Below are 22,725 nucleotides of genomic sequence, written 5' to 3'. Positions count from 1 at the left end.
GACAGCTGTTTTTTTTTTCTTCTTTTTTTCTTCTTCTTCCTTCATGGGCCCCCTAACAAACGCTTAAGAAGAGATGGTGGGTAAACATACGTGATTAAAAAGGTGTAATGAAAAATACGCTATGATGATAGAGTATTTTTCATTCATTACACGAGCGAGGGTGCCGGCCGGGCCGGGATGCGAACCAGCGTCCTATGATGCAAAAAGTAATATGAACAGGAATTCTTAACCGCTGTACTATCATCGCAATCATGCTTACAGCTCACTATTTATACTATATAACATATCCCGCTGCCTGGGCAGTTGGCTATTGGCTAATATGGCGAAAGTAGAGCCGCTATTGTTCTACTTAATGTTGATGTATGTAGCTATTGTAATGAAAAGCACGGGCGCTCGTGTGTTGATTAACTGATATTTTATTCCAAAAGTTGTCATAAATAAAGGGAACCACCACATTTAACAGCCTGGAGGACCGAAGTAGATAAACCCGGTAGAAACAGTGCCCGTCCGTATGCGACGCTCCTTGAAGTACAGCGAACGCATCCGCAAAGAAGCGGGTATAATCTGTTTGGTCAACAGTAGCCGGCCTTCTATTGGTTGACAGTGTTGATACACAAGAAAAATCCGTGAGCAGAGGAGAGATCCGAGAGCAGAACTTGACCTGTGAGCAGGTGTGTGTTCTGAGCGCGTGCACTTAGATCTGAGCGCGCAGAGGGCACATTTGAATGCGAGCGACATTTTTGTTTGCAAGAAGGACAAATGTGAACACGGGCATGTGATTTTTTACTTTAAGCAGACATTTTGAAAGAAAGCAGAAGAAATTTAAATGCAAGCACAAAATGTGAGCATGAGGAGAAAAAATCTGAGCACGCGAAGGAGCTGTGTCACTGAAAAGGAATGAAATCATGCTCTCAAACTGAAAATCTATGCTCTTGATTAATGACTTGATTTAACTTCCATAAATTTGCACCCAAAATGCTGTCAAAACTTTCATTTATAATTCCCAACGCAGCCTCCATAATTCTCGACCGGGAAAAAGGCAGAAAAAAGGTGGAAAACACAAAAAACCTTAAGAAAAACAAAAAACGACCCCAAATCACAGAGATGCTGATTCGCACGGGACTGATATTATCACATGACCTCTGTGTTTGGTGAAATATGGTCGGTAATTTGCGGTGGAATTTTTACTTTACAAATTATGGACATGGCAGATTCACACGGGATTAAGATCACAGACGACCTCCGCAATTATTACAAATTACTGGAGGTCCCCAGGTTATACTAGTCCCGTGTGAATAAAGCTTTTGTCAATCGGAAAAAGTTGCATTCCATCAATACACAAATTGTCTTTGACGCATGTTACAATATACTGGACATTGTTGCGAAATGGCCCGGATCAACACACGATTCCCGAATTTTAATGGAGAGTGGTTTGACGCAGCTTTTCGAGGAAATGCCGCTTTCATTGGCAATTCACGTTTTTCATCGCAATCTTCTAATTTGTAGTTTTTGTCCGAAGCGTTTTTGTTGTGGGGGGGGGGGGGGGGGGGGGGGGGCACTTAATTCTCATCATAAACACATTTCTTTATCCAATATCTTTCCATAGGCTTTGTCATGGGCTTGCAGGCAACTTCCTTATTTTCACTTCATGCATTGCGTAGCCTAAATGACTTTTCAATGGGCTGCCCTGTCACTCAACAGCCAATCACTGTTGTCACCGCTTCTAAGTGCGTCCTTATAAAATGTGTTATCCATAGCAACAGAGAGTTACTTCTAGTTTAGGAGTTTACTGTTTTCATAACTAAAAGTAGGTCTCAGCGGCTTTGTGAATTACTTTTAAGAAACGACTCCTACATAAAAACTTTTAGTCCGATTTAGGAGTACTCCTAACGTTAAGATAAAAGTCTTTGTGAATACGGGCCCAGAACAGCACCAAACTTCAGCAACAGTAAAAATAGGGTCTCAGCACATCTGGGGCATCTAACCTCCGCTAGCTTAGCTGGATTTAACGTTTAAGGTAAGCGTGCATGACACCTCAATTGCCAATTAAGAACTTTTAAGCACAACACTATGACTTGGATATGCATATAACTGAAAATGAAAAGAAATACAACAAAACAGTGATTTGGTGCTTAAGCAAAAGTCAAGAGAACTCTTTTGGATTGTCAAACAAAACAGAGAAAGAATCAGAATCAGATTTCTTTTTCAGGGTGTTGCTTAAAATGTGCGTTGAAATAGCACATAAATGACAACAACTGTCTTTTTTGCCAGCTTGTCAGACACGTTTTCATTCAACACTGTTTTGCCGACTTTACTTGGATGGATAATTATTAGTCTGCTCTTGCAATTGAATTTGTTTTTCCAAGTTCAAAACTCATTTAAATGGGACCACTCTAGAATAAATGAATAAATGAAGTGACAGCCAAGGACAATGTATCATTCCTTATGTGCAGCTTATTTTCCCTTTTGTAGGATTTTGGGGCATTTTAAGTAATAAGTTAGTTCAGCACCCTGGGCTTAGCTGTTTTTAAAGCTATGCATTTGGAAAGCTTCACAACTTTGTAACTCGCTATTGTTATATAATTAACTCGAATTGGGACAATTCACTTTTACAATTTTTTGCATATAAACACAATATAGAGAGGGGTTTGTGTTGACTAAAAAGGAGCATGAACACCACAGAGGGCATTAATTCTCTGACTCAGATGGGAATGCATTGTTGGATCTGTGGCATTGATCGCAGGGTGGTTCACATTACATTTGTGGATGCTGGTTATGGATAGACTGCTTTGTAAGTGTGTGTGTAGGTGTGTGTGTTTCTGTTCACAAAACTGACAATGTAACAAATTAACAGTTGAGCCCAAATGCATTGTTTGTTATGTTTAAAACCATGTGGGTGTAAGAGGAAAAATACTGATAAAAGTTCCATGAACTTGATTGTTGTGGGCAGGTCCAGTTACACTGGGACACTACCCGTGCAATTAAAAAGAAATGAGAAAATAAAATCAATGCAGATCACTTACACTGTGGTGACAAAAGACACAACAGGGGACAACACAGACCTAAATCTTAATTAGCAGGAATATTGATGCTGCAGCACAAAGGGCAATCCAATGTAGGAGCACAGTGTGCTGAAAAGAAAGTACCAAACATCTACAAGTGAACAGGAAAAAACTTTACAGTGCGATTTGAAATCTAATCTGAAGCAAAGTATTCTGTCTGCCTCAAGTTATAATTGAAATAAAAAGATGAGCAGATGTGAAGAGGTGCTCATTGTTTTCACATGCCCCCCGGTGCACCACTTGTCACGGAGCAATCCAGGGTCAGAACCTGTCTGATCTATAAGAGCTGATGTGATCCATCACAGCGTGGAGGAATTTTCTGGTAGAGACATGAATCCTATGTGGCAGTTTAGGTGTTATCTCAGTTTCCTGTTATATCTTGTCAGCAGGGCAGTTACCAAGAGAATAGTGTGTCAAGCTGTGCCGAATCACTTAAAACTGGGCTTCCTTCACACTCTGTCTAATAAAGGATGTTAGCACAGAAGTGGTGAAATTGAGGTTGGTTGATAAAAACAGATATCACTGGTGAAAATATCATTATTGGATTTGTAAAACTCCAACTATCCAATCATAAGTACAACTTCAGCAATCATTCATTAACACACATTTCAGGTTGGGTACCAAATTTCGCTGGTACTACAGAGTAGGCCTGGGCGATAAACCGAAAATTTACCTATACCGAAATTTACGACGATAACCGACGTCATTTTGGCCATGTCGGTATATTCGGTGTCATAGGCATAACATCCACTAGGGACAGGGGACATGTTAGGTCCACTTGATTAATCTACCCCGGCATATACCGATGTGCTTATTTTACATTAATTTGATGGCAAACTCCGCCCGCTGATGCAACACCAGCTATGCCAGGTTAGTTATCAAGTGAATCCACTCTCGCTGTGAGTCGCGGACAGTTTGTGTAATGATGCTGCGTTCAAAGGCTGCAACAGGCCACTGTCTTCGGCCAGGCCGGTCCATTGATCAAACATTTGTGTTTTGTTTTTTATTCACTCAAAATAATGACTGTATTTCCAGCTAGAAAACGCGCATATCTCTCCTCCCTCCATTGTTGTTTGCATTTGTGTCTCTGCGTGGTCTGACACGTGAGTGTCCTCATGCTGGAAAACGTGACTTCTCGCGTACGTGACGTCACTCCCCGAGACGCAAGAAGAAAGCAAAAATATATATTTTTTACTAAGGAAAATGACAAAACTAGTAACGCGTTACCGGCATCACTGATTGTGTAGCTTAAGTGCAACATGGAGCATGAAGATGTAAAGAAAAAAATAAAAACAGTAGAATTATCTTTGAGCAAGTTTGGAGGAAAGTCGGAGGTGTGGACCCATTTTAAACAAGTCGTGGGCCGTGATAATAACATTTGTCGGCTTTGTCGAGTGCATTAAGTGCGGCACTTGTTGCATTATTCATTAAGATTTCTGTAGTTCAAACAACTCGCAATTGTAGTCGAGAACGTCAGTTATAACAGCCCACGTATTAAACAGTTGTCGGGTTTAAATCGGTCTCGGGCTCATAATTACATTAAATGTGTTGGGTCGGGCTTGATTATAAGCTCTACTCGGGTCCAGCCGCAACTTCACTGAGGTTCACCCAGTGTGAGCAGCAGGAAGACGGTTAGCTCACCTCCCAGAAAATGGCATTGAATCGCTGGAAACTGATTTAGGGACTGTCATCAAATTACTTAGCATAAATATATTAATACAAAATAATTGCAGTTCTTTCAATATCTTCCATGACATGGGGCCCAGTGACTCCAAACCAGCAGCAGATTGTATTAGTAAACTGGACGAATGAGACACAGCTATGTTTATTGTACTTTAGTGCTTCCTCTATTTTATATGAATATTAATATACAGAAATCTTGATTTTCTTTCTCAATAGCTTCCATGTCATGTGACCCTCTGACTTCTGAAACAGATTCTGTGTCTATCAAAAATATATAATGATAAAGAAAATAGTGTTAAAAAAAGTTCTCTAATGCTCAAGAGGTTAACATATTATTAAGCAGCAATGTCAACTTCTCTACTATTTTGTCTCATGTCTTAGATTCTGATTCTGAAGTCCTCAAAATGTTTATTTATTTACATCCAACCTCTTCCACCACCTGCAGTACAACCACGTGATTCAATTCGAAGAAATAAAAAAAGCGAGAAGCGAGAAGCTTAGAATTTGTTTATAAGGGACTGTATATTTTATACACTAAACTTGTTCAGTTGTCATTTCAAGTAATCTGTGCTTTTCAGCTGTTCATTCGTGTGCTTATCAGTTGTTCTTAACTACTAAATAAATAATATAAATCTTAACTACAATGTAGTTTTACAGTCCTTTAAAGTGGCATTTCTGTAAAATACACAGGATTTTTTTTCAACGCATCAATGCATCTAACCTGAAGAAACACCTGCTCAAACATAGAATATATCACAGCTGAAGAGTGTGCCATGTTTGATAGCCTGAAAGCCAGGTCCGCTGCTAGTTCTTGGAGAGTTGCGCCCATGGACATCAAGGCATCGACATCTTCCTCGACATCTCTAAGTAGTTATTTAGCCAGTCGGAGAAGCTGTTGTTGAACAAAACTGGGCTTTTTTTCACTGTCTTGGTTGATGTGATCTTACCATTTTTGCTTGGCTGCGTCCGAAGTGCTGTTTGGTATGCTTTAACATTATGTGAGTTCAGAAACGTTGACACCCATAGAACGTAAACTTCTTACTGTCTAAGGGGAAATATCACAGTCTGCAAGTTCTGCAGTAATGACAACGTAACAAAAAGCCAATGTTGCCTCTTCTTCTTTGGATCAGGCAGACTAGAGGCTGCAATGGCATATTGCTGCCCTCTTCTGTTAGTTATCAATGCTCTCTTTGATGTTTTTTTGGTTTAATAAAGTCCAGTATTGTGCTGACAGTTCATCAGTCTACTCATTTTACTCCAGGTATCCAGATGGAGTAAAGTTCCTTTTTTTTTACAACTGAAATCACATTTTTGAGAGCAAGAGGTACTGAAAAATTGTACCACTGGGTACCGCTACTAAATACCAGCTACAGGTACTGCTACTGGTATCAGTTCAAATGTGAATGGTAACCAACCACAATGGGGATTCAAAATTACTGACAAGTAGGGAAGTCTATATTATTAATTTCTCACTCAAAGCGTGGACTCATTACTCAAAATGAATTTGCTATACAAGGAGGCATTTCTAATATCTTGTGCTGGCAGTAGGGTTGTCACAAGAACTGATACTCGATACCAATTCGATGCCGACACTAAAAAAATAATTCGATACTTGCTTTTTTCTGGTACCCTCAGAACCGAATATACAACTTTTCACTCAGCGAGCCGTGTCGATTCTTGGCGGAACTGACGGGGGCAGTATACGCATATGAGCAGCACAGAGCAGTCAGCGGCGCTGAAGAAGAAAACCTGCCGTCTTAAAAAAAAAATGGCTTCAGCAAGTGAGAGTGAAAGCACAACACGTCGGCTCGTCGACAAGACAGGTACTAAGAGTCGCGTGTGGAAATATTTTGCATTCGAAGTGGATAAATACGGAGCAATTCTAGACTCAAACAAGCCGACATGCAAACAGTGCCTCAGAAGTTTTCAAACAAAAGGAGGAAGCAGGTCAAACCTGGCCAAACACCTCAAAGACAGGCACCCCGACTTGTTTAGAGAATTCAATTCGTGATATCAAATTAGTATCGAGAATCGTGGAAATTCACAGGTATTGGTATCGACTACTGAAATTCTGGTATCGTGACAACCCTAGCTGGCAGTAAGGAAATGATTAACCTAGACCTCCACAGAGTATTAATGTGCTAGAATGGGATTTCCATTTTCAATACCAACATGTCTGTTTACAGTACTCATATTCATCTCCTTTTCAATTCTTATGTATAACAGAAGATCCCAAAAATTTTGCATAAATATTAGGTTATAGTGTTGGCCTGCTGATTTAAAAAAACATCCTAAATGGATCAATTCTACCGTTGATGACAACCCCGTGAGTGGAAGAAAAATAGCAGCAGACAGAACAGCTTGAGGTAAAGAGGGCTTAGGAGGGTTTAAGAGGGCTTCCTTTTATGTATTTAAAGGTGCCCACTGTGAGGCATGTTACCTTTAGCATAACTGCAGCATTCATACTGCATGCTGAACACAAACAACAGCAGCATTCCCTCAAAGCCTTGTCTGTGAGCACGATATGTCCATGGCAAATGGATTTAGCCTGTAGGATTAGACCACCCTGACTGTTATGTGGGTATTGTTGGTTAAGAAGCCTGTGCAGACCAGAACATTACCTTTTTTTTAAAGGAAGTATCTACATCACTATGAATAAAATTTTGTTTTCTAAATATGGATAATCACCAGAATGTTGAAGACAGCCATTTGGTACGCTTTGCAAACAGACGTTGATGCACCTTTTGGCTTTTGCTCATTTTCGGGAATAGGGCACTGATAATCCAAGGTGGCTTTTATAACATCAAAGACAGCTAACACTGGAATGAGGCAGTTGCAACAAGCAGCACTGAAGAGGAGACCTAGCAATCAGCTGGTTTACTTATTTTAATTTATGTTCGGTTTTAGAGAAGATAAAGATAAACAAAATAAATACACTATATTGTCAAAAGTATTCACTCACCCATCCAAATAGTCGAAATCAGGTGTTCCAATCACTTCCATGGCTATAGGTGCATAAAAGCAAGCACCTAGGCATTCAGACTGTTTCTACAAACATTTGTGAAAGAATGGGTCGCTCTCCGGAGCTCAGTGAATTCCAGCCTGGTACTGTGATAGGATGCCACCTGTGCAACAAGTCCAGTCATGAAATTTCCTCGCTCCTAAATATTCCACAGTCAACTGTCAGTGGTATTATAACGAAGTTATATGTTTTTCAGGAGCTGGGCTTGGCCCCTGAGTTCCAGTGAAAGGAACTCTAAATGCTTCAGCATACCAGGAGATGTTGGACAATTCCATGCTCCCAACTTTGTGGCAACAGTTTGGGGATGGCTCCTTCCTGTTCCAACATGACTGTGCACTAAGCAAGGTCCATAAAGACATGGATGAGAGAGTTTGGTGTGGATGAACTTGACTGGCCTGCCCAGAGTCCTGACCTCAACCCGATAGAACAGCTTTGGGATGAATTAGAGGAGAGACTGAGAGCCAGGCCTTCCCATCCAACATCAGTGTGTGACCTCACAAATGTGCTTCTGGAAGAATGGTCAAAAATTCCCATAAACACACTCCTAAACCTTGTGGAAAGCCTTCCCAGAAGAGTTGAAGCTGTTAAAGCTGCAAAGGATGGACCGGTGTCATATTAAACCCTATGGATTAAGAATGGGATGTCATTTAAATTCATTTGCGAGTCAAGGCAGGTGAGCAAATGCTTTTGGCAAAATGTGTATAAGGCTTAAAGAGTAAGGGATGACCTTCCATTTGTTAAAACCCACAGTTAGTTTAAGTAGATGTGGAGCAAATATCTTTAACTATTACAATACAGCTGTGTTTTTGTTTAATCAATAGATTTCTCTACACGTCATTACATATCAAAAATGTATGGGGAATGATTCCGCTGTGTCTGCCTGACATGTGATAACAACTGGAACATTTTTTGGCCCGAGACCATAAAAATTGGATTATCTTTTAAGGTCCCTTGAAGCTGTGACATCCCAGTGGGAATGATTTATTATTTCATATAATTCAGCATTTGCAGACCATGAAATAATTTGGAGTCTTCCCTTGGGAGGAGTGAAGTTATTATTGTAGCAAAACATGTGAGAACTTACATGATGGCATTTCAGACAATCTTCATACATCTTCTATTGAAATTCAAATGCATAGGGAATTCAAAGGAGGAATTTAACAGCCAGCTGCTCTTAGCTGTGGCAGCTCATTTTACTGCCACCATCCACTGAAGCATTGACATGACAGTAGATGATATAAGAACCAAGAACGAGTGACTGAAGTTAGTTCTGTTTTCCTCTCTGTGCCTCAGGGTATATTCAGCTCAGTTTGACACTGTAGCTGAGTTGATAACCACATTTTGGTCAGTACCTGTACTGAGTATGTCATGCTTGAACTTGTCAGAGATAAAACAGTCTTCTGTGTGCACACTGCTGAGCAGAAGCTATTGATAGAGGTGCACTGCTCATTTGATGGCCAACTAGGCAGAGTAGGAACCAGCCCATATGGCTGGCTGCTGGCCAGGCTGGCTAGTTTTTAGCCATATCCCCAAAATTCGTTTCAAGCCTTTAAAGATATTGACTGATAACTGCGTGTGTGTTTGTCTCAGTGTGTTCTGACTTATGCCACAAACACCAGAGTCAAGACCGCACTTGCATTAAAATCCTTTGTAGTTCTGCAGTTTTCCCAGGGAAGTCTGCTTTTTTTTTTATTTATAAAAGGATAAAATCTAACATTAGACTCACAGGTTTTTGACAAAGATAAGGTTAGTTAGAGAGGTACAAGGGCTTGTGTCATAACATAAAGAAACCCCTCAAGTGAATGCAAAGCATAATGCAAAACTTTATAGTTATGAGTCACACATATAGATGTATTGTCCTGTATTCATTATGACTAACCTGGTTGAACAGTTTTAATAGACTGATTGCACTCTGCCAGTTACGAACTGGCAGACAGTACACATTAACAGTTATACACAGCTGACTGGTAGGTAATGATATAAACTGAGCTTTGCAGCAGTTAAAATCATTCATCATTAATCTGTAGTAGTAGGTAAAGAGCCAAAAAAAAAGTTAATATATACCTTATTTCTAATAATTGACAATAGAAGTGGAAAGTGAAACGTTATAAGTATAATCTCAAAAGAAGCTTTTTTGACCACTAAAAGCAGAAAGCAACTCATAAATTAATCTTTTTGTGTCAGAATCATTTCACAGATGTAGGGTGGAAAAAAAACACAACAATCTATAATATAACTTAAAGGAGAACTTTGGTTGATTTCAACATGCAGCTTTATCGCTCAAGCTACCCTTGACTAGCCAGTACCGAAAACGCGAACACTTTTAGTCCACCCCTAGCTTCTTGAACGGAGAGTTAGCATTGACAGCTAACAGCATGGGGTCAGAACTTTACTCTGTGTTTTAAGCATCTTAACATGCTCCAAATCTCACCCCAAAAGGTATGCAGCATGAGCAGACACCTAAGAACACAGCGCTGTAGCGATTGTGATTCACAAAGAATAAAAAAGTGGTTAAAACAGTGTGTTTGTGCAAGCAGCTACATACCGTTTGTTGACATCCATGTCATAGACCAAACTAGTCGATCCATCGAGGATGCGCGTACTCCCTCACTGGCAGCGACGGAAACTTGAATTTTGCAGACAGAAACGTATTCCAGCATTTTCGTTTTTCTGTTCATAACGTACATGTTCATGTTACAGCCTGCCATGATCCATGAGCCTTACAATAGCCTGTTATGAGTCTATTCGCTCTGCACCGAGAGCTAGCTTGTTTGCTCATGCTAATGGTTCTTACAGAGAGCAGAGCAGAGAGTCCGTGATGATCAAAGCGGCGCTAGTTACTGAAAATGGTACGAGTTTGTGCAATGCCCAATTGTGGCAATAGAATGAAGAAATATAAGAATATAAGCTTCCACCGTTTGCCTCTCTACGACCCCGAAACATCACCGTTGTGGCTGGTCGTCCTTCAAATAGACCATGCAAACTCCGTTTGAACTCTGTGCGGGTGACACACTGTGCGCTATCCTGGGACACAGTAGGCTGTATGATGTCCCACTCCTTACAGCATAGGCTTTCCTCTTCTGTATCCATTTGGACACAACATCCACAAGAGCACCACCAGGTCGCCGATGTCCTTGGCCGTGAAGCCGCCTCTGCCTGTTCCGCTCTCTGCGCTTCTCTCCGCTCTCTTGTTCTCTAGTGCTAGTAACTCCTCATCTGTATAGTCCGGTACGAACAAATATGGACTACCGTCGAATTCAAAAGGTTCGTCGTCGACATCTTCCACTTTGACATCAGACAAGCTCTCCATCGTGACTATTTCGGAAACAGCTTCGATCATCAGGGACTCTGCTCTGCACTCTGCAAGAACCATTAGCATGAGCAAACAAGCTAGCTCCCGGTACAGAGCGAATAGACTCATAACAGGCTATTGTAAGGCTAATGGCTCATGGCAGGCTGTAACATGAACATGTATGTTATGAACAGAAAAACGAAAATGCTGGAACACGTTTCTGTCTGCAAAATTCAAGTTTCCGTCGCTGCCACTGAGGGAATAAGCGCACGCTCGATGGATCGACTAGTTTGGTCTATGACATGGATGTCAACAAACGGTATGTAGCTGCTTGCACAAATACACTGTTTTAACCACTTTTTTATTCATTGTGAGTTATAAACGCTACAGTGCTGTGTTGTAAGGTGTCTGCTGATGCTGCATACCTTTTGGGGTGAGATTTGGAGCATGTTAAGACGCTTAAAACACAGTGTAAAGTTCTGACCCCATGCTGTTAGCTGTCAATGCTAACTCTCCGTTCAAGGAGCCCTGTTAGGGGTGGACCAAAAGTGTTTGCGTTTTCGGTACTGGCTAGTCAAGGGTAGCATGAGTGATAAAGATGCATGTTGAAATCGATCGAAGTTCTCCTTTAACTAATATAGCTATCACTAACTGATAATGTATTGAAAGACCAATTTCTTTTGTGTGGTTTTTGAGGTTTCTTGTTTTTAACAGCAGCTGCAACTGAAATTGTTCATTAGGTTTTGGAGACATTGCGTGCATCTCAGCTGTTATTAATCATTCATGGCAGCTTGGCAGATCTCCAACAGGCAGAAATGTGCATAATATTACCGTTTCCAATATTTAAGGGTCATAGCATCAGGTCTCTGGAGATTTTTTGTCTTCAAGTCTCAAGTGAGTCGTATCCAAAGTTGTCATATTGGCAACTCGAGTCCTAGTCTTATGTCTCTAGTCCACGGCTCTGCTTTGTGGTAGCAGAAACCATTTGTCAGGGGCATGCGATTTAGAAACTTCCTAGCTGCATTTTATTATGTGCACTTAGTGCTCTTTGGGTAATTTTTACACACTCTGTGCTGTTTTAGTGATTCAAAGAACTGCATTGAGCGTTTTCGAGAGCCTTCTGTGCTCAGAGCAAATGCAAAAAACTATGATAAGATGAGCTAAAAAAAACTAAAGAAATTAGAGGAAATGAAATGTATAAATCTAATTGCTCATCTCAAATAAAGGAGTTTACATGAGAATTTACAGTATTCACTTTAAATATGACCAGTGAACAGTGGCAGAAACCACAGTAGACAATGTAAGGTAAAATTTAAAGCCACTGTGACAAAAATAACTAATAATGTATTAAACCATTAACTGTATAAATAACACATACATTGAAATTCAGCTTTTGAAATTAACAACTATTTTAATGTGCACAGTGTCAAGACTCACAGGGGGAAAACAAGGCTCTAAGGCAGTTAAAATCTTGTATCACAATGACAGAGAAGCTTATGTTGAAACATTAATGATGGCACCAAACACTGGAGAAAACTAAACAAGCCTTCAGTCAACACGTCCCCATATAAGTAATCCCTGTGAGACAGTCACTGGCAACATTCTTTCAACAAGCTTAAATCCAGGCCTGTCTAATGAGACAAATTGCTTCAAGTTTTCCCTGCGTAATAAAACATTCAGGCATTTTTTGACACTTTCTGTCTCTCTTTCTGTCATTCACACAATTTTCTTGTTTCATGTTTTAGATTGATGCAGGTTAAGTGCTTGTTTATAGCTTCTTGTTTATTCTCTTTGTTGACTGTTGATATTTTATTGCTAATTAGATTGTATTTGCATCTTTATAGCATGAAGACACATCAAGGTGTGTCACATTTTCACTTTAAAGACGACAGGATTGAAAATGAAGTCAACGCAAAGGCACAAGTGGATGCAAACAGATGTATATTAGCATAAACACAGGCTGCAGAAGAATCCCAGAGGTCGAATTTATCATGAGTAAAATAAAGCATGGCAGAAATGTACTTTACATTAAGGCCCTGTGGACACGTAAGGCCCCCCCCCCACCTGGACCTTGCTGCTTCCCGGGCTGGGGACTGAGTGCTCGTTGCGTGCTGTGTCCCCCTGTCAGGGGAGGGATGGAGCCCCCCCTGCTCGCTGCAGGCCTGTCGACTGTATGTGTGGACTGGGTCTAAGTCTGACCATAACTTTTGGTTTCACCTGCATAGCCACATACTACTACTGCCCGATGCAATGAGTCAATTGCTGCTGCACAGCTGATGCTCGTGGAAATGTATCATTACACTGGATCATTTACAAATAGGATTTTTTTTGCTGATACTGATAACCCATAATTACCGGCTTCTCATGGTTGATACAGATAAGATTCATACAGTAAAATAGTTTGGTGAGAAAAACGCCGTTCTCCTGATAAATCCTCGGGTCTTTCAGAATCTAATTCTGTTTCCTGTGGAGAGTTTCCTCTGTCCTGCCAAGTTGAAAACTATGACCTTTAGTTTTACTGGTTAAATGCACCATAATATTTGTTAATATGACATTACAGCACAAATGGAAACATCTGAAATAGAGGAGGCGCGTCTAATCATTAAATCAGAGTGAATGTGTGTTGTGAACCCCCTCTGTGGGCTCATTGATTCAACCAGATAAGTGTCCGCTGCATGTCTCAGCGCCAGCAATCCGGAGCCCCCTGGAGCAGATATGCAGGACTTCTATTTCTGGCGGATGCTGGAGCACGATGCAGCAATTCAGCCGAATTTAGCACAGAGCTGACAGGAAGTCACGCACCGAAACAACATCATAACATCCATTTACTTTTCAAAATAAAACACTCTGTGTTGTGCCAGCACAAAAAAAAAAAAAAAAAGAAAAGACAAATACAAGCTTCTACTTATCATTCGGCTGGGATCACTTTGTATTGCTGTGTTTATAGCACATACCTATAACTGTGGTCGTGTGTGATTATGTGGAAACGCAAAAATCCACAACCGACTGGGGTTGCCGGAGAAAACCGGACCAGAGCCGGAATGCAGCGGACACGTATCTGGTTGAATCTTGGGGTTACTATCTGAATTATGCAACCTTTTGAATGGTAGAAAAAAAATACTGCACCACTGACTTCAGACTAGCTTTTCTGTTGGTCTGAAACTATCAATCAATGCTTTGCGACAGGCGGGTAGAGCCCATAGAGTTCTTGACCTTCTTTTTGAACCCTTTCAGAGCATGTTTTTCAAGTTGTAATCATCATGTCTTCCTCTGAAAGTGTAAAACATGTCTGCGTTGGTGATGACATGTTTGGCTCTGTATGTGTGGCTCTAACCAGGTACTGCAGTTTAATGTCATGTCTTGTCCTTATTCTGGAGTCCAACTCATCTTTATTTGTGATGAGTTTAAAGTCTATGCTAATGCAGAATCTACTGGTTAGTCCCCTGTCATAAGAGTGTCATTTTGTTATTCTTTGTGCTGATTTCATGTCAAATATTTAGCAGGTATAACCCTCCAACATTATGTATTGTTGTTATAGCATAACTAGCATGTACTCAGGCTGATGCAAAGTTCCTTTTCTATTTAATGCTTATTTTATTGCTGCAGAACATTTACACCATGAGGTTGTGCTCTTATGACAGTTATAGAAGGAAAGCAGGGACATTTAACCATCCTGGGAAACCAGTTTCATAGATGAATCAGTTAAGAAAGACTTCATAAATAATTTCAGTTAAAATGACAAGTCTCAAAGTCTCAACAGTAATGGTTCACATTACTGTAAGGAAACATCTTCTGGAGAGAAAATAGTCACTGACTTAATACTGTCTGCACTCCTAAACTGAAGAAGGATGACACTGCTGTGAAATGGTAATGACCCATCCTCTCCTACAAAGAGAGACAGGAACTGTTGCGACCAAGATAAGACATTAATGGGGCAGTGAAGGCAAATGCTGATGGGCGTGAGTCCAGGAAGCCATACGCAGTCATTGCTCATGTGCACATCACGTGCATGCATGGTCACGATTATGACATAAACAGTGCATGTTGGGAGTGTCTTTTGGGAGAGCAACAGCTGTGGGTGTGCACATCCAGACAGCCCCACCGTCTTTCTCCAGTAGTGATGAGACCACATACAATGCAGGCACAGTGGGATGGATAGCTTGTGGAGCACTGAGATAAATAGATGGACAGATGCATCCATCTGCTCAGTCATTGTAGAGGCTATTTAATGACCTCAGATTGTAGGTAATTGTATTTGTTGAAGCTACAGGTGCTGTTCCACAGATTTAGTGATTCTGCAGTGCTTTGGGTTTTCTATTAACTCTGCTGGCAGGACATTGCAGAGGTCAGAACTCCCTCGCTTGATGCTGCATTAATTATTGACACTTCATTTTTACTTACTACTCTTTGAGCCCTTGTACGCAAAAATAGAGGAAAATAACCTTACACGGTTACTCGTTGTAATTACACATCAGTGTAATTAAAAATCACATAATTAATTACAGATCAATCCTGAAGCAACAGGTAATAAGGTGTCTAATTTATAATTACTACTGTCTGCAACCTCATCTTATGTTTTAAGTTATTTCATCTTATAGCTAGTAGCAGCTGTTTAAAATTAATTATAATTTGGAGAACAGTTATGCTCTGGACTGGGCATAAAGCATTACAAAATCTAGCAGGTACAATTATAACCAACACTCAAACTAATGATAAGTCGTCAATAATCTAGAAAAAATATTGGAAACAAATGTTGGAAATGTACATCTCTGCAAACCACTGATGTGATGAAACATTATGTAGCAACTTTACATTCATTTAGCTTCAAATTTCAATTTTATCCATTGACAATTAACAAACAAGGTCGATCCAAACAAATAGGTGACAGCATATTACCAGAGTAACTGCAACTGCTAACTGCCATCAGCTAGTTAGCTCTGTTAGCCATGCAGTTAGTAGTCAAGATTGGGAGCTAAGTGTTCTATTATAAGATAGCAGGGAATGGGGTTAGCTGGTTAGCATGCAAACTGCAGTAGACATCTTTGCAATGCAATAATAAGATGTCTTTAAAAGGGTGTTACATAATGTCCAATATGTTTCTTTTCACATTCTGTTGATAACTTTCTAGTAATTTTCTAGTGTTTAAAAACAAGTGTCATGTTGCACATTTAAGCTCTGGTTAGGTTTAGTCACACTTAGTTAGGGTTGGGAAGATATCCTGTGTTGGCACAATCTGTGTTTTGGTTGCCACAAACAAAGCTTAAGATCTCCTAAGGTCTCTCTTAAAATGTCCTGTTGTGTCATGCTTACCACTGTTGAAACACGGTGGCCCATCAACAAACATCCAATGGTCTGATTCACATCACACGATGTTGAAATGCAGTCTTGAGCTGCAGTTACTGGCTTTGCAGCCTCCTTGTTTGTAACTCAACCAACAATCTGTCCACCTCCTGACGTGACAGTCGGGTCACAAGCATATGATGAGAATGTGATATTTGTAGGAGTGTCAGTTTGGTACATAGGTCTAGGACACGTACAAATGTGAAGGTATCAGTGGTTGCAGAACTGCCCCCCAGCACACAATGAGAAGATTCACAGCATAACTTTAGTGGCCCCTATCAGCTTTCTCTCATCTGTGAGTTAGTGCCCTCATCGCCTTTTGACAAAATGATATTAGGAAAATATTTTTGAATATTCACTAGAATTCCAAGCCCTCATATACAGTTTACACAGTAGTGCTATTGTGAATGAAAGCTGGAGAAACTGTACTACATGGCATCCAACATCTATCTATGGTAAAGGAATAACCAATTGATAGTAATCATGGCCAGCTATCTACCAAAATAAAAGCATCAGCAGCAGATTTGTGTCCTCTGGCTGTAGGAGCGGAGTAAGTTGGTGGCAGTATGCATATAGAGTGGTTCAGATGTGCAGCAAGGTTTGTGGCTCAGGGCCTGGCAGTCATCTGGAGCTACTGCATCTTTAAAATGTCACATTGTGAAAATTTGATGACAGCCATCTTCCATCTGTCAAATATATGCTGTTATTTAGGAGCAGAGGTCTGTTGTCTGTCGCGATACTGACTAATGAGCCAAGAGGTTTCTGTAATGTATCAACAAATTAAGAGCATGCCTTGCTGACCACTTTGCCAGACATGCTGCACCAAAAAGTAACTTAGACAATGAAGCTAGGATGTCATCTCATTATTGCATGTTTTGCATAGTCAAATGGAAATAAAAGGGAAGCAAGCATTGGTATGGTATTTTCTCTTGAAAGTTGTGGTGTGAGGAGATGCTGCACAAGATGCAGGAAAATGTTAATATATGATCAATATTCCTCCATCAGCCTTATTGATCATCATTCTCTGTGTAATTTGTGTTTCTTCAAAAATCAATACATTATAACTGGAAAACATGAGGAGTGTAAGTACTGGGTATCTCGTCCTTACGTATAATAAAAGATGGACGAGATTAAGCCATGTATCAGGTTAAATCCTCTGCAAAATCAATGTTGTGCTTGAAGTCTTTGTCCTTAAAGGCACATTGCTGTCAGAGATGATGATGCCCAGCCAGAACTGGTGGTTCAAGTTGTCCCTATAAAATATATGAGAGCCAGGCAAAGAGTCAAAGTGGACCAGTATGTGAGGCTGAATATGAATATTTTTTTTTCATGGCTGTGTTAGCCAGACTGTTCTAATCTAACTAATCTTAACTTGTGTATACACCTACCTGAAGATGAAGAGATATTTTGTGTTCAGTTTTCAGAACAACTGCATACAGTTGAGAAGTGGGAAAAGCTGCTGCTTCTGAAAGCAACATTCCCACAGAGCAAAGTTTTCTTCTCATTGCAAGTTTGTTTTTGTTTTTTGTTTTTTTACCTGTTTGGTATGGCAGATAGCTCTTAATATCGCCTGAGCCTCAGTTACCGTTACTATGGTGAAATTGTCAGTGAGAGGCACAAATCAACTGCAGCACATTCAGAGTGCGTCTTTGTTGGAGTTGGGAAAAAGACATTGCTAAAAATGTGTTGCATTCATCCAAAATTGACCCAAAATAATTAAGAATAAAGTTACTAAATGGTAAATGTGTTTTTAAATTTCTACTTTAGTTTTTGCTCGTTATTAGTGGTGCTTTCAACAAGACCTTTAAATTTGCTGGCTGGATGTTTCTTTTGAAAATGGGAGTTGTAGTTATCTTCTCTCTCGTTCCTTTGACTTTTATGAAATAACAGATGATTTCTAACACAGCTGTTGAACTTTCAACTCTAAGAGATGTGTTTTGCAGCTGCAGATAGTTTTTGAAATAAACATAATGGTGCCCAGATAACTTTTTTAAATTGCAACACTTAAGGAAATGTTTCTCCACAGTGACAATGACATTTTGCAGATACTTACTGTGTCTGCCAAATGTTCACTGTGAACATGTCTTATTCCTTTTTCCTATCATGGAAACAATACGCTGGGGAAACTCAAAGCACTTAAATGAAAGGATAAGTTCACCCAAAAATGCTATTATCATTATCTACTCACACCTATGGAAAGTCAGGTGAAGTTTTGTAGTCCACAAAACATTTCTGGAGTTTCACAACAAAATGAGCATAGAGAGCCTTTCCAGGCCCTGGAAGTGCTTCAACTGCAAATCAGCGAGTACAGCCCTTGGAGACGATGAGTGGGCTGTTTGCAATAACACCTCCAAATTTACACCATATGTCAAAAAATTATTTGGTATTTCTTAAAATAAACTGTTGGTATTGTTTTCTTTATTAGTTGTGTTTGGATATTGTGTCAAACTCCTGATCATCTCATCATTGCATGTACTGGTTTAGTCAACAGAATACTACACTAGTCTTCTAGTGAATGTTAATCTAGATTTTAAATCTGGAACTGTAGGCCTGTGTGTGTTCAGCGCTTGTCAGCAATCTTTTTCAGCTACAAAAAAAAAAAAAAACTCACACAGATGGAACAATGATGTACAACACAGCTTCACAATGTAAGATCCAATATTTGTGGGTTTTTTTTTCCTTTTCCTCTCAGCACACAGACTGCGCTCCTCATTAAAATAACCATGATTAATAGATCAGAGATTGCTCTGGAAAATGTGCGGTCCCATGGAAGACGACCGGTCTCACATGTGTAATGGGAAGGTTTACGTATGTCATCCTTATTGAGAAAAATGAATATGTTTAAGTAATTAGTAATTCCCACAAAGCCTGAGGCAAAAGGCATCAGTTGTCAAGGTTACTGCGAGCTTGTTCCTTCAGAGAATCAGTGATTTGTGAAGCATTAAATGTTTTGAAGGTTTTTATAAACATTAATACCTGAATGTTAGCCTTGGGTAACAAAGAAAACAAATCTGTTTTTCATTTTATAGGAAAAAAAAACTTAAAAATGTGGTTATATTTATTTTGCAATTTTTTTACTAGTTTTCTTCCTCCTGCAATTAACTCATGATTTATATATATATATTAGAGTAGATGAGTCAACAAGACATTTTCCTGTTTTCAAATAGTATTTTTTCTATTTCTTATGGCAAAAGAGACACTATTTCATCAGAATGTTTCCTTCTCTCTACTTTAATGACTAAGTTTTTATTGATTTCATCCATTTATTAATTATATTTCAGCTTCTCTTCAAAGGACTTTGGTTCAAATGTGTTGTTTTTAAATGTTCTCCACAAGCAAACTTGACTGTCATAAAGCTGCAGTGACACGTTTCTTGACATAGGGTAATTCTTAGGTCCTATGTCCCAATTGTGAGGATTAGATTTGTTGTATTTAAACAGAATATTGACCTGAGTCACACTTGACTTCAGGAACACACATTTACTTGTGAAGACATGCTTGAAATGTGTATTTATTATAACGTTTTTATGGAGGAATTTTGAATTTTTGCACTAACTTGTTAATAGTTTTCTGTAAGTTGAAATGGCTCACGTGAACAAGTTGCTGGCTTTAAGAGGCAAGAAGATTGTGCACTTTTTGTACATTGTATCATATCGGTCAGTGTCAAATTCTGTGAAACCAACAGCACAATGCATTGATTTAAAACATAATTCATGCATTTTGCCATCTTAGCGAGACTTTATATTCTCCAGTCAGACAGATATTGTGATGTATCGTTAGATGATTGTCTTGCAATATATTGATTATTGCAGAACTGCTGTATTAATACTGTATATGTTTCTTTTTGCTGCTAAAGTAGATTGGAATAATGAGAATTACTCCCTTCTTAAACAGATGGTGGCAGAAATATCAAAACCACACAGCTAAGGCAAATGATTTTGGGTTGTTCTTGTTGGGAGCGACTAACCCACAGTTGTTTCACACTGCACAGGCACAGCTTTTGATTTTATCTTGTTACCGTGTAGTATTGTACATTCCCGTGAGCACATGATGAAACATAATTGGATACCACAGCTTGTAAAGTGCCCACAGTCTATGGAAACAGTTCATCAGTTCCATCTGTTATACTTGTGATGGCTGCTGACCAAAGGGCAGGCAATGATACATCGTCACAGCCTCACCCCTCCACACAGCCATAATGAGTGAGTATTCCTTTGAGCTCTCTCTCTCTCTCTCTCTCTCTCTCTCTCTCTCTCTCTCTCTCTCCCTCTCCCTCCCTCCCTCCCTCTCAACACACAACAGATACAGATGCATGCCCGCACAAGGCTCGGCTTTCCATCATGTCTGCCACCACACAGGTCCCATGTTTCAGTGCTGGCACGGTGAGCAACCCCAGAGTCCAGTAAGAAACCCTCTCAGAATTAACAATGTCAACAGAATGCCATGCAGAGCGTGTACACACTTTCAGAATAGTTACTGCGGCAGAAAACATTAAAAGTTACATCACCGTAATGCAAGAGATTCACAATTGAGACATGAATGTTTCTTCTTTGTTTTTAAAGGCATGTACTTGTCAGATATGTTACTTACAGATGCAGTGTTTCCTCTGTAATTGTCCTGTAGCAGTGATGGCAGGGAGACATTTTTGGTATTGCTTCCATTTCCATCCCTGGTAGGCTTTTATTTGCATCTAATGCAGTAAGTGGTTTCAGCACTAGTATTATTGCTGGTTCTAAGGACCAGGCCATATGCTCTTTCGTGTATTTTGTGTGTGCTGTCATTCTGTTGTAGGATATTGGGACATTCATGAACTGTTGAACTGTACAGTCTATAAGTAAACTTGACTGATTGCTGTAGTTTGCCTTGTGATCCATCAGAGGGTGCTCAAAAATGTTGTTATGCCGTATTGACCGATCAGTAAACTAAGCTAATGATTTTGGTGTACAACCTTGTTTGACTGCATACACTCAGCGTCAGCAGCCCCCCTGCCAGGAGCTTGTGAAATGACCAGAAGTTACAGAGATATAAGGACAATAAGTTGATACAGCTACTAAACAATTTAATATTTGATTGCTGGATGAATGAGAAGAATGTGATGTTAAATGGGCTGCAAAATTGATAAAGTCACAAAAATGATGTGGTGTTGTGGCTTTTTGTATGGCCGGTTGCACGCAGGGATGTTACGATCAATTTGAGTGAATTTGTATGAAACAAACCGTGAGTCATTTCAAATTCATTCAACCTTGATTCTTTTGAAAAAGTGACAGCCTTACTACAATAAAATATTCTATTTTGCATATTATAGCTGTAGTGGTAACGTTTATACTCTGGTGGTCCACCACTTTTGAAAGTTGTAGAGGAAACTGGGAATAAAAGATGACTGTACAAGAGAAAAACTTTTCATAACTGAATCACTTAATTTTAATTTTAACATCCAGTATTCATCCTTTCCCCTAAGACAGTTTGAGTAAACACAGACATCTGTGATGTCACACGTGATGCATTGCATAGCTTTAAATATAATTTAATGCATAAGATGACTGACAGCACTAAATTATTTTCTGTTTATTAGGGTACACTTTATGGTGTGTTATTTATGCGCTACTTAAATATAAACTTGTTCTGACAATAGACTTTAGAGAAAACCTCATTTGACGTTTACATAATTTAGAGTGGAGAAGCTTCAGGCAGTTAGAGAAAATTTCATGGAATAAGTGTAGAAGTGAGTTTTAATGATGAAGACATTTAGGCTTATCTTAAAAACCTGTAGCAGTAAGAACATGTTCGAATATGGTTTAATTACTCATACCTTAACTAAAGTAATTATTCTCATTTTTCCTGCCTATGTGTTCTTAATAATTTAGAGGCCAAAGTTTTCAAAGAGACTGGCTAAGACTGCCTCACATAATGTCAGTCACTTACAACACTTTAATGAAATATTACATGAGACCTGAGGGAAAAGCAGAGGAGGTACTATCACACAGCTAAGGCTGTGTGTTTAATGGGTAAGGCAATTGTTTAGACTGCCATCCACTAACTTAATTGATCTTAAGAGACTACAGGCCATCAGAACTCAGCTGAGCAGATGACAGTGACTGATTGATCACATCCTAATTCTCTTCAAGGTGATTAATCAAAACAGTATGTTGCAATATGCGGTGGAGGTGGAAAACTTACATTTATCTAGGTGGGATTTGTGAGGACTGATTCAACTCTTATGCCAAGAAAACAATTTGCTGCCACTCAAACACAAGGCTGAGGTGATAGTTTGAAATGTTTTGATCACCGGTTGGACGCACATTTTTACTCAAAGCTTCCAGGTGATT

The sequence above is a fragment of the Sparus aurata genome, chromosome 4 (genome assembly GCF_900880675.1).
Source record: "Sparus aurata chromosome 4, fSpaAur1.1, whole genome shotgun sequence".
In the NCBI taxonomy this organism is placed as follows: Eukaryota; Metazoa; Chordata; class Actinopteri; order Spariformes; family Sparidae; genus Sparus; species Sparus aurata.
Note: the sequence above shows the minus strand (reverse complement) of the source record.